Source organism: Rousettus aegyptiacus, unplaced genomic scaffold (assembly GCF_014176215.1).
Source record: "Rousettus aegyptiacus isolate mRouAeg1 unplaced genomic scaffold, mRouAeg1.p scaffold_m13_p_2, whole genome shotgun sequence".
In the NCBI taxonomy this organism is placed as follows: Eukaryota; Metazoa; Chordata; class Mammalia; order Chiroptera; family Pteropodidae; genus Rousettus; species Rousettus aegyptiacus.
The window spans coordinates 15,286,018-15,298,235 of NW_023416295.1; positions in this window are offsets into that span (position 1 = coordinate 15,286,018).

The following is a 12,218-nucleotide window of genomic DNA, read 5'->3' on the forward strand; positions in this document are numbered from 1 at the left end:
TTGAAGTGAGTTTCCCTTCCCCTGACCAGTAATTAATTAGCTTTGTAATTACACTGGTAGATCTTGAAATCAGTTTCCTTAAATGTAAAATGAGGGGGTTGAGCTAAATAATCTGTAAAGCCTTCATCAGTTTGTATCGTCTTCCCCATGAGTTTGGTCTGGCATCAAGGGTAAATTTTATGGATGTTCAGTTGCAAATGATGATGGCTTAGCATTATATGACTTTTCTTTGTAAGACTCACTAACAATATAACAGCTGCTTACCTCCAATGGAATGAGTGATGGGGGTAGCTCAGACACTGCAGCAGGCTCTGTACTGGTTGTTGGGCATTAGTTTTGATCTGACTTATGCCAGGTATTTGGTAGTAAATTAGTCATTGGTTCCCTTCTTCCTTAGATGTAGCCTAAGGTAAACGAATTAAGGTGTTCCCTGACTAGCCATGAAAGGCCGATACTCTTGACACTGCTGCACCAGGAGTGACCTATGAGGACCTTGAGGGTGGATGATGTGCCTTCATTCAATGTGGATCTCTGAAATGCCCCAGGATCCAGAACCTCTTTCTAGTCCCATTCAAAATGTGGGCCTGTGTAGTGTTTCTCCCCTTCCTGTAGAAGCAGGAGAGAACTTGTTATCAAGCAAGGAAACCCCATGAGAAGAATTCATGTCCAGAGAACAATTGCTTCTTAGTCAGTTTCTCCTGTGAAATAGTGAACTGGCTCAAAGAAAGAGGAAGCAGGCCAAAGTATGTCGTGAAACCAAAAGCAAAAGGAGAATGAAAAGGAGGCTGGAAAAAATAATAAAAAGGATTGGAACTCTTATAAAAGTCCAAAGCAACAGGGGTAATTCTGAAAGTGTAGGATTTGATTACATTGCCTCATAAAGGATTTAATCTTGAGCACGAACTGCTAACCACACCCTCTCTCCCTTACCTCGACTCACCCAGGCAGAGCATTATCCAGGCATGCTAACTGGAGCTTCTGGTCTATCTTGAATTTGGGATCTTTCCCTCAAAGTAATGATGCTGGAGGCTGTTATTTGTCTGAATTTGCCCTGGGGCTAGAGACTTCCCTTATTTAGCAGCTAGATCTCCAAAGTTTTCTTACCATGGAAACTTGTGCCAACTCCAGGCGCCTTGACCCCTCTGTAGGGTCTTTTCGGATATTGCAGCCCGCGGGGCTATCTGAATGCCTCAAGTCCTTCCAAGACTCCATTGTTCTCTGCATGTTTGTTTCCTATGAGTCATTATTTAATTATCTAGATTGTAAAAGAAATGATAATAAAGAATAAATAAATAATAGGAAGAATAAATGCATGTCCACAGTTTAAAAAAGGGTACAAAGGATATAGATGTGTGTGTGTGTGTGTGTGTGTGTGTGTGTGTGTGTGTGTGTGTGTGTGTATGAATTCTCCCAGGGCTATTCTATGACAATATATTGTCAAAGGACAGAGAATACAACTGCGGGGTGGGATTGGGAGAAGTGAATCAGTATGAGCTCTCTTGAGCACAAATGGTAGCATACTACAATTACCATTTGTACCTGAATTTTTTTATTAACTATATATTTTGGAGATCATTTGTCATCAGCACACTTATAGACACCTCAATCTTATAGAGGTGTTTGCCTTTTTCTTATTGCTTGGAAGTATCATTCTTTATGTAATAGTCCCCCATTGCTGAATTTTCAGGTCGTTTTCATACTCCGATCACAGTAAATCATACAGGAGAGCTTTGCTCTAGTCCAAGTCTGTGAACTAGTTGGGGCCAAGCCCATGGTTAATTCTTTTTTTATTTTTCCCCCAAACCTACAGTAGTCATTATGGTACCGGTAGTGTGGGCTGATCAGTGAGTGTCACTGGTAGTGGTTAACAAGCTGAATTATATTTGCAAATATCATATATTTGATAAGAGTTAATGTCTAAACTATATAAAGAACTCATTCAATGCAAAATTTAAAAATTCCAATTAAAAAATGAACAGAGGATCTGAATAGACATTTTTTTTTTCCAAAGAAGACATGCAAATGACCAATAGGTACATGAAAAGGTGATCGACATTATTAATCATCAGGGAAATGCAAATCCAAACAATAATGAAATATCACCTCGCACCTGTTAGAATGGTTATTATCGAAAAGACAAGAAATAACAAGTGTCGACAAAGGTGTAGAGAAAAGGGAACCCTTGCGCACTGTTCATGGGAATGTAAATTGGTACAGTCACTATGAAAAACAGTTTAGAGATCCCTCATAAAATTAAACATGGAAATACCATGTGATATAACAATCCTACTTCTGAAGGAAATAAAATCACTGTCTCAAAAAAGATATCTGTACCTCAATGTTCATTGCAACATTATTTACAGTAGCCATAATATGAAAATGATTTAGATGATTGAATAAAGAAAAAAAAGTATATATATAATAATAGGAAGATCATGAACACAATATTATTCAACAATAAAGAAAAGAAATCCTACCAATTATGACAACAGTGGATGGACCACAATTTGCTGCTCAGGCAAAGTTTACAACAAGCATAAGAGTTCCTCTACATGATTTGTTGAAATGGAATTTCAGAAGAACTTAAACCTCGCTAAAAATAAAATTTTTAATCTGCAGAGAGAAAAAGCGGCCCTTCGGCATTTTCGTATTCAATGAGCAAATGGAAACAAGTGCTTTGAACACCTTAGGGAAAAAAGAGGTGGCAAACACATTCTTATCTCTTTCTCCTCTTGGTTTGTGGAAATGTTTACGTGTTGAGTCTGGTTAAGTGGCTTGGGGATCTGGGTAAGTTTCTTTGTGAGATTAGGAGATTTGAGGTGGGGAAGAATAAAAATAATTGAAAAGTAATGTTGATGGTGCAATAGCGTTCCAAGAGCACTTAGCTAGGACATATACATCTCATCTCAGCCTCCTTGAGCCTACCAGGCCCAGCATAGACTTGAGAGGGTGAGAGTGAAACGCTCGAGGTCATTTTAGCAAAATGCAGGATTGCTCATCATAGAGCAGTGGCTTAGGTACGCAGAAAGCCCAGCAGAGTCATCTGGAGAGCCTGCAAAGGATGCTCTCCCCATTCCATTCTGATACTCTCCCTCTCTTTTTATTAAGAATCATGGCGATTTTCAACACAATGAACCTCTTTTTACTAAGCATCTGCGTTACTCCTCAGGGGCTTTCAGGCAGAGAACCAAATAGTGCCCTTATGGGCCGTATAGTTAGGAATACAACCTTTTCCCTACAATCTTTGTTCTCTTAGAATTCTAGCTACATTTACATTGTTACTTATCTCCTTTGTTTTGGTGCTCTCTCTCTCTGTGTCTTTGCTTTTGCTGTTTCCTTGGCTTTCAGTGCCCTTTCCTCCCAGCCCTGATATGTCTTCTCTGAAACTTTCTCTGTTCCTCCTTCCTGTACCTAAGAATGAGCACTGGGGACTCATGTACCACCCAGGACATAGCCCCTTGGAAAGTCTAAAAAACAAGAATTGGGATTCTTCTAAAGTTTGTTTCTCTTGATCTCTGGGGTTACCTTGCCTGGATAGATTACTTGGAGACCCAACTCCCAACCGATAGCCCATGTCCTGGTTCTTCTTCATAATAGGAGTGGGGTGAAAATTTCATCTGAAGAGCTGTCTTGTACCTGAATATTGATGTCTGTCGATAGTCTTTTCAGACTGCTGTGTCTTGTCTCCAGGTAATAGGACATCTTGGTGGGGCCAAACCTACCATGATGAGCCTTTTCATGGGGTCCATTTCCTACTGCACCCCAGAATCTGTTCTGAGACTGGCAGTTCCCGAGCCCAATCTGTTTCCTTCCAGCTCCCGGGTCTGCAACACACACTCTGCAAGACTGATCCTTTGTGTCCGAGCACATTTTAGCTTGGTCCCCTTAACACCCACTTTCTGTCTCTTCGAACTTTGGGACCCATGTCACCTTCTCCATGAGGGCTTTCTCATGGGGGAAGAAATACATGTATAGAATGTATAAACCAAAAAGTAAAATGAATTCTTCCCACACCAGTCCCACTCCTCAGAGGTAAAGATTTAGAACTATTTCTATTTTTCGAGCTTCTCCTAGTTATCTCCATAAATATAAATAGCATGACTTTACCTTCATATTTAAATTTTTTAACCTTAACTAGCATCCTTTAATACTATCATAGATAAGAAATTTAGCTTATTGCTGCTATTCGCTCTATTAGGTAAATTTATTACCTTAAAAACTTATAAAAACCTCTATTTATTTGTTAAAAAATATTTGTAAAGTATCTCTATTTCCCCAGTATTTAGGAGGAATTCAGGGTGCAGTCACTTTCCTCTACCTTTCCTAATCCACTCCTTTTATATCATCCTTTTCAAATTTGCAAGTTTATAGCATCTACATGACATTTTGTAACCATAAGTGTTTTTTTTTTACTTTTTCAATGATTATATGAATATTGAAAACCAATAAGCAGTATTTGCAAAATATTATTTACTTCAGGCATGTGAGTGTGTTTGAATTTATGGAGGAAGAGTAGAAGTTGTCTATTGCCACTTAAAAGAAAATGCTTCAAGGATCAAGATCAAATAGATTTTTTTTTTTTTTAGACTCTATTTGTTATTCAAACTTATGCCAAAGACGATGATAAAAAGGGGAGGATACAAGTAAAGAATCCTGTATTAGCCAAGGTAGAAGGAGTATATAGTATAGAAATGTGACCAGCACAAAGGCCACCTGTATTTGTTCTTCAAGGGTAAATGGAAAAAGAAATAAAGACGGAGAGTGAAGAGAAGAAAGATGCTGAACAGGAGATAGGATGGTGGATCAGGGCAAAGACATAAGCATCAAAGGATCTAGATATAATAGAGTTTGAAGACAGGGAATCGTCTCCCCGAACTCTTGGAGGGGCTCACCTGAAAAGCAAACCTGAGAGTGGCCACATCAAAGTCTAAGTGATGGTACCCCATGGTTTAGGAGAGGAAATTTTATTCTCTCACACTGCCCTGGGTTCCTGTGCGGCATGAGTAGGATATGAACTTTCCAGTTTGCAAGTGGGAATGAAAAGCTGGTGGAGAGGCCGAAAAGGAGCTCACTGACAGCATGGGAGTAGATTTTGGAGCAGGGCTAAAGAGGCTTGTAGCTATGGAATGGAGTGCCTGGGCCAGAACCAGAGGAAGTCCCAGCTAGATGCCAGTACTATCCATGGTGAGAGCAGGAGCCCAAATAGGGACAGGTCACCAGTGAGGGTTCCAAGGCTGCAGCCAAACTGAAAGAGAGATTAAACCATGAATTCTGGTAGCTAAGACCTCAATAGCCATGCCAGGAGATTACCTAGGACAGAATAATCTTCCTAAATGATCCTACTCACAGGATTGATCAACGAGGATCAAGAGGACATCATGTGGATACAAAGACCTCTTCTCTCCCCACTGCTTTGAAGACACAATAAGCTCTCCTCATATGCCCAGAAACCATATTGAGAAAGGAAAGGGCAGGAGAGTAATAAAGTCAGGGAGCCTGAGCATTTTACCTAAAAGGATTGTTTCAATTATTGTACTTGACTGAAATGACCCATTTAGATTAAATTTACTTTTTTCTTTCCCTAGCACATATGGACATCTGGGAAGGATCATATCAGTTAATGAGACATGAAGAAGCCATACTTTCTCTGCACATCTGGGTGTAGTATAAGTCTCTGACCCCCAGGAGGTCTGGCCTTTTATTAGATATCATTTTTTTCGTAACCACCCTGAGTAGAAATATCTGGCAAACATCCTATGGCCTAAGAAGGCCTGTACTGTCCTATAACAAATTTGGGATTATTCACAGTCATGGGGGACAGGGAGAGGCTGGATTATTAAAGCGCCCAACAATAATTCAAAATCTCATTTTTGCTGAGTGTTGACCATTGACCAAATTTTCCAGTTGCTCAGAGGTTGCCAAATGGACTGATTTGAACTGTATTTCTTTACTGTTTCTATCAGTGGAGTAAAGAATCTGTGAAATAATTAAACATGAACTTAACTCCCTCTGGTTGCTGGATCTGGGCATGGGGATAGATGTTGAGAAAGGAGGTTGGGGAATGGGGCTGGGGCGGGTCTCTGAGTCACTCTAGGACTGCCGTAGGCATTTCTCTCAGGATGTACATGACCTTCCTCAGTTCACCTAGAATAAAAGCTAAGCTCCTCTCTGGGCTTCCTGATTTCCGATCTCATTATGTCACTGTCTTCTGCCTCACTCACTAAACACTAGACCCTCTGTTTTATGTCAACATAGGTTTGTTTGTTTTTTTTTTAAATATATTTCTTAGAAAACTCTGAGCTCTTTCTGTCCCTTAAAGTCATTACTCTGTTTTCCTCTCAAAATCTTCACTCATTCTTTCCATAGTTATTTCCATGTCATCCTCAGTATCTCAGTTTAGATGTTTTCTCTACAGATAGGCTTTTCATGACCTTCTTGACCTTCCAAGATCTCCCTTGACTTTTCGTGACTCTGCTACAACATCCTAGTTATTGCCTTCTTAGACCCTTATCACAAGTTATGATGACTTATTTGTTTATTGGTTCACTCCTATTTATTTATTGTCTGCTTCCTGCACTGGGACATAACTTCCTAATGACCATGTCCGTCCTGCTTGTCGCCATGTCTCCAGCAGCTAGCACAGTGCTGGCAGTAGACAAATGTCGAATGATGAAAGCGGGCAGCCATTGTTTAATGCTCTGAGCTCAATTCAAACACATGGTAGCCAAAGGAAGGAGGGGGGACAAATCATCCCATATAGTCTGTAAACCAGACTGTGCCTTGGTTGTCCCCAAGGAGATGGAGTAACTGTGGAGGATATGGCAAGCTTCACAATGACAGAGGGAGAGTTAAAACTGAGAAGAAAAAGAAAGGAAGTCTGCTCAAAGCAAACCAGATGTTTCACGTCACATTCACTGTTTCCATGAGGAAAGGGCACAGAGAGTGGGGGAGATAATGATGATGTACCTAAATTTTACTTCCTCCTGAGTTACTGTCACTGGTGACCTGGGACCCTTGGCTCCTTCCTTCCTTTGACTCCTTTATGCCTCACCAAGTAAATCATGGCAAAAGCATCTGTGCAAAACACAAGCAACTGGCAAAGTGGTGGAGACTGGAGAAAAACCCAGCAGCTGGCTTATGAAAGGCTTCAAAGCCATTCTGATCCCCAGAAGGCAAGTGTGGCTGTCTTCCAAGCCCCAGCAGGAAGCAGTGTGCTCAAGGGCCAGATGCTGGGTCACTGAGAACCTGTGGGACCCGGAGAATCAAGACAAGTTCTCTGAGTGGTAAGGTGGCTGGGACATTGGGGTCATGAAGTGCAAGAGAGCTAACCCCCTAACCTCAGGTGGTTAGATACCTCAGCTAAGGCAGGACAGAGTCAAGGTGCCCGATCTTTGGCAGGATGATTGATTACTGGGAGGGAGGGGTATTGCCAGGTGTGTGCTGGAGTGCCACACGAATGCTCATATTAAATACTCAAGAAATATTTATCAGGCCTTAATATGTGCTAGGCATTGATTGTATCTTTGAGAAACAAAAATGTCCAGCTCTCATGGAACTTACATCTTAGTGGGCTAATGATCTATGCAGATTCCTAGAACTTATATTCTACGGGATACTAATGCTGAGAGTAAAGCTATCTTGTTTGGAGGTCTCTTAAAAATTGTGATACTGGTGGCATCAACATTTGGAGTAAAAGGGGCAGTGACACTTAAGAGCTTGAGGGAGAGAAAAGCAGTAAAGGCATTAACAAGAGAAATAGCCATTTGAGTCCATCATGACATGGCAGCATGACAAGTCATGACTTGCAGGTGTTAACGAGCTTTCCGTGGTCTTTGGAGTACAGAGGAGCCCTTGGCAAGAAGGGAACAGCGTGGTCAGCTTATTCGGTGTCCCCGCAGACAGTGGGGTAGATTCTCCAGGCTCCTGCCTGCCTTTCCTTCCAACCATGTGCAGTTTTGCCAGCCTAACACCTTCTGTGAGGTGCAGGCATTTAATCCCACCAGGCTCCTTTCCTTCTCAGCTCTGCCATGTGCTGGCTGGTTACCCTACATTCAGGGCAGGCTGTGACTGGTGGCTGCTCCTTTTTTCCTGTCACCACTTCTCACCTCTTCTCTTAATGTTCTAAATGTGATTTGTTGGGTGAGGCAGAAAGGGGGCGGGGTGAAGCCAATCAAGAGTTGAGTCTCTAGGGGTTATAGAGAAAGGATCAAAGCCCAGGTGAGCAGTCATTGGTTTCCTCTTCATCCTCACTGCATTTGAGCAACCCTGTCTCAAGACCACAGCCAGGAGCTCTCATCTCCCAGAGCTCTTTCCCTGATATTGAAACCACTTAACCCCCTCGTCGACCACAACCTGTCTTCTTTGCTTTAGATTCACTGCTTGAGTGATTCTCAGATGACATCACATCTCCCAACCTCCCTCCTCCCCCTGGAAGTACATTAGCTGATAACTAGATCCCACTGACCCAAGTTTACTTCTCTCCTACTCAGGAGAGACCCCACGTTATAGCGATTCAGCTTATCGTTATAAAAGAAACATAAACCCTTTTTAACTGAAGCTATTGTTAGTTGCATATTCTGTTACTTGCAGCCAAATACTTTCCTAACCAATGTACCTGATCTCCAAGGTTCACTTGATTTATTGATGTTGCTATGCTGTAGCTTCTAAGAGTTCACATGTGTCTCCTCTAATTATAGACCTTCCATACTTTATGACACTGCCAGAGTTGGAAGTGCCCTTAGATGTCACCATCCAGTCTCTTAACTTTATCTACAGTAAACTAAAATGCAGAGAGGGAAGATAATATGGACAGTTGATGGGAGAGCCAGGCTTGGGGCCCAAGGATGTTAGCAATGAGCCCGGCATTAAGTGTTGTCCACCTTCCTATCTCCTTGATTTGAAATAAGAACAAAGGTTGATGGTGTAGAGAGAGCCCCTGTTCCCTTGCTTGATGTGTCCACAATGGCAACATTGTGGATACGTGGTGAGCATTGCCATGTGCCTTGAGGCTCTGACCATCTTGCAGAAAGACAGACCCTGAAAGTACGGGCAGTGATCATCACCCTGGAGAGTGGGGAAGCCTCAGGCGCTTGCTTACTGTGCTTTTCTCTCTGCTCTCCTAAATTGCTTTCCTGGAGGCAAATTCAAGCTTCTGCTCAGGATCTTGGAAATCATCCCCTAGAGCAGTGTTCAGGCTGGATGACCACATTCTTACAGGCTCTGTGAGCACAAGCTAATTAACTAGGAGTCTCACACACACAGGAAACATGCTGCTCACCGTCTGTCCAGTTCTCCATCTCTCTTTTAATCTTGACTTCTGTTAAGTCCCATCTAAGCATTCAATATTTTACTTTTTTCTTCTTCATTTCTGTTTGTACGTGTGACATCTTAGTCACAGCCCTCACTCTTTGAATCATGAGCACTTAGCAGTGACTATCATCTTATTAATTTGCTGTTTATAAATCCCAGCACCGGGTTACATCTTTGTACATTCGCTCCTTCCACGAAGGCTTTTCCCCTTTGGTCCTTTGGCTGCTCTTTACTGCCATCCCAGACTCTGCTCAAACACCGACTCCTTGGACAGGCCTTTTCCCGCCCTCCATTCCCCCATGCAGTCCATGACTCTTTAGCATGCTACTTCCTTCCCTGAGCAGTCTCGATGCTTTATTTCTTTTGGAGTATTTGGCATCACCTGAGATGATCTTATGTGTACGTTTACTTTTTTCATTTCTATTTTTCTTATTAGAATGCAAGCATCTCTTCCAGGGCAGAAACATCCATCCTGGAGCTTCCCAGTACCAAAAACTGAACCTGGCTTCAAATAAACATCCAAAAATCATTTGTTGAACTAAGGCAAACTGGAGAAGATGGACATTTGAAATGAGCCTATTCTACATCATGAGTTGTCTGTACTGTGGATATAGAGAAGCCATCAAAAGCCAAGGATGAACTCTCAGGTCAGCTCCCAGTTTGAGGTGCCCAGTACAGTGAAGAATGTTTATGGAGTGATTTTCCTCTGTTGTCAGCTTTCCAGCGTTCTTTCCCAAACCCTTAAGATACCAGATGTAAATCAAGCCCTTTATATCCATGCCAACCTGAATAATGGTTTTTGTTGTTGTTGTTGTTGTTTTTCTAGGGTGGGGGGAGATCTCTCTTAAAAGCTTGACTAGAGGCGCATGCTCTCACTTGCTGCCTGCTAATCACACCTCTGCTTGACTCTGAGCTCTTCTGAGAAAGTATCTCTCCTCCCTTTGATCTGCCTGCACTGAAAACCCTCAGGCATCAGCAGAGTTTCTGTGATCCTCCTTGGGAGACTGCACATTCTTGCATGCTTCTACATATATTTGGATGGATTTCCAACTTGCCTGCATATGTCCCCTTATACTTATATTAAATCCAATCTCTTGAGTTGGAGCTTTAAGGACTACCTCTCCCCACCTCCTTGCCCCAACCTAATTTCACCATTATTCACAGCCTCCACTATAATGCTTCCTGTTCCTTATCTGTGTGCCTCAGCCTTCATGCTTTCCATGGCCTGCTCATCATAATCTGGAGAATTATCCTCGCCTCTCATTATTCCAGTTTTCCCCCATATTCTCAAATTCTTACTCAAAACTTTGTCTAGTGGGAGAGCTCTGCTGAATCATTCTCTGACTTACCCTACCTGGCCTACTGCAGTTACTCTTCTGAGATATTGGTCTGAATAGAGCCGTCCCAACAGGGTTCAGATGTGTCCAGGTATAGGTAGGTATTAGATTTGGGTGCCCATTTAACCTTCATATTTGATGAAATTTTTCTCTAGGCAAGAAATTTAGTTTTCTGGGTCTGGGATGGCAATGTGTCTACATTTTTTGACTAACCCCCTTTCTCTTTAGTGGACATGAGAATATAAATAGAAAGAACATGACTGGTAATCATTATAATTCCAGGTTTAGTCTTTCTTGTCATTCTTGCCACCACCGATCGGCTCATCCTCTCCAGAGCCCTGCGGATGACAAATTGCGACTCAGAGAAATGAGCTGGAGTCAAACAGTAATTCTTTTTTTTAAGGCTGTCGGGCATAGCTTGGTGAGAGGGGGCAGGAGTGGACAGAGCTTCTACTCTCAGGGGTCTTATAGTTTATCAGATAAGGGGAATGGCAAACGACATAAAGGAAAACACATCATGGGGGCTGAAGGGAATGGCCCAAAACACAGAATCATGGCTCTTGGCTCTTTGTTTCACCTGCCATTGACTCTCTTGGCAACTGTCTAGGAATATTTTGGAGTCACTTGGGTAGAGCCCGAGAATGAATCAAACATTTCTTTTCATAGACCCACCAGGCTGGCCTAGAGATGCGAAGGTCATTCTGTCCATTCCCTGCCCCAAGGCCAGACCACATCAATTCAGCCTGCTCAGTCAGGGGTATCTCCTGTTTCCAAACCTCACCGGAGACAGATCCTACCCAGCTCTCTGTCTGCTCTTCCTGCCCGGTGGTTTTGAGCCTGGTAATGAATGGCTGAGACTGCTGCATTCTTTGGACAGCCTCTTAGCCCCGCATATTTGTCAAGCACTCCTGGGGAGGGAACTCAAGGAGATCCAGAGGCAAAGGTCTGTGTGTGGGTCTGCCCAGCCATACTCAACTTTTTCCACTGGGCTTCTCAACTGCATTCTGTCCACGCTCCAATGTGGGGAGGTGGATCCCATCTGCAAGGAGCTGAATGCTGGTTTTTGACTTATTGCTGTGTTAGTGCCCAGAAGGCCTGGCAGAGACTATGATTCTTTAATTTGGAAAAAAAGGACTTTGAATTCCACCTGCCTGCTCAATCTTCAGCACCTCTTCTTCTTTCATCCTACTTTTTTCTCCTCACCTTTTTCACTTGTCAGAGGAATGAAGGGGCAACAGGGGGTCACAGCCAGCTGGGAGGGGACTCACCGATGGCCTTGTCTTTGTTTAGGACTCTCCAATTCTAATGTAGAAGATGGAGTGCCATCAGCTGATAATGCTCAGCTGGCAAACTGAGCTCTGAAGGGAAGAAGTGGCCTGGATGAAAGGGCCACACCAAGTGAACAATGTTAATGGAAGGCTGAGGATAATGTATTTTTTAAAAACAGATACCCCTGTCAAGGTGTCTATATGTCTTTGCTATGGAAAATTACATTCCTTCCAGAACACTTCAGCTTTTTCTATTCTGAAGAGGGCTTTTGTTGAGTCTTGTGGTCAACTGTACAACCACTGA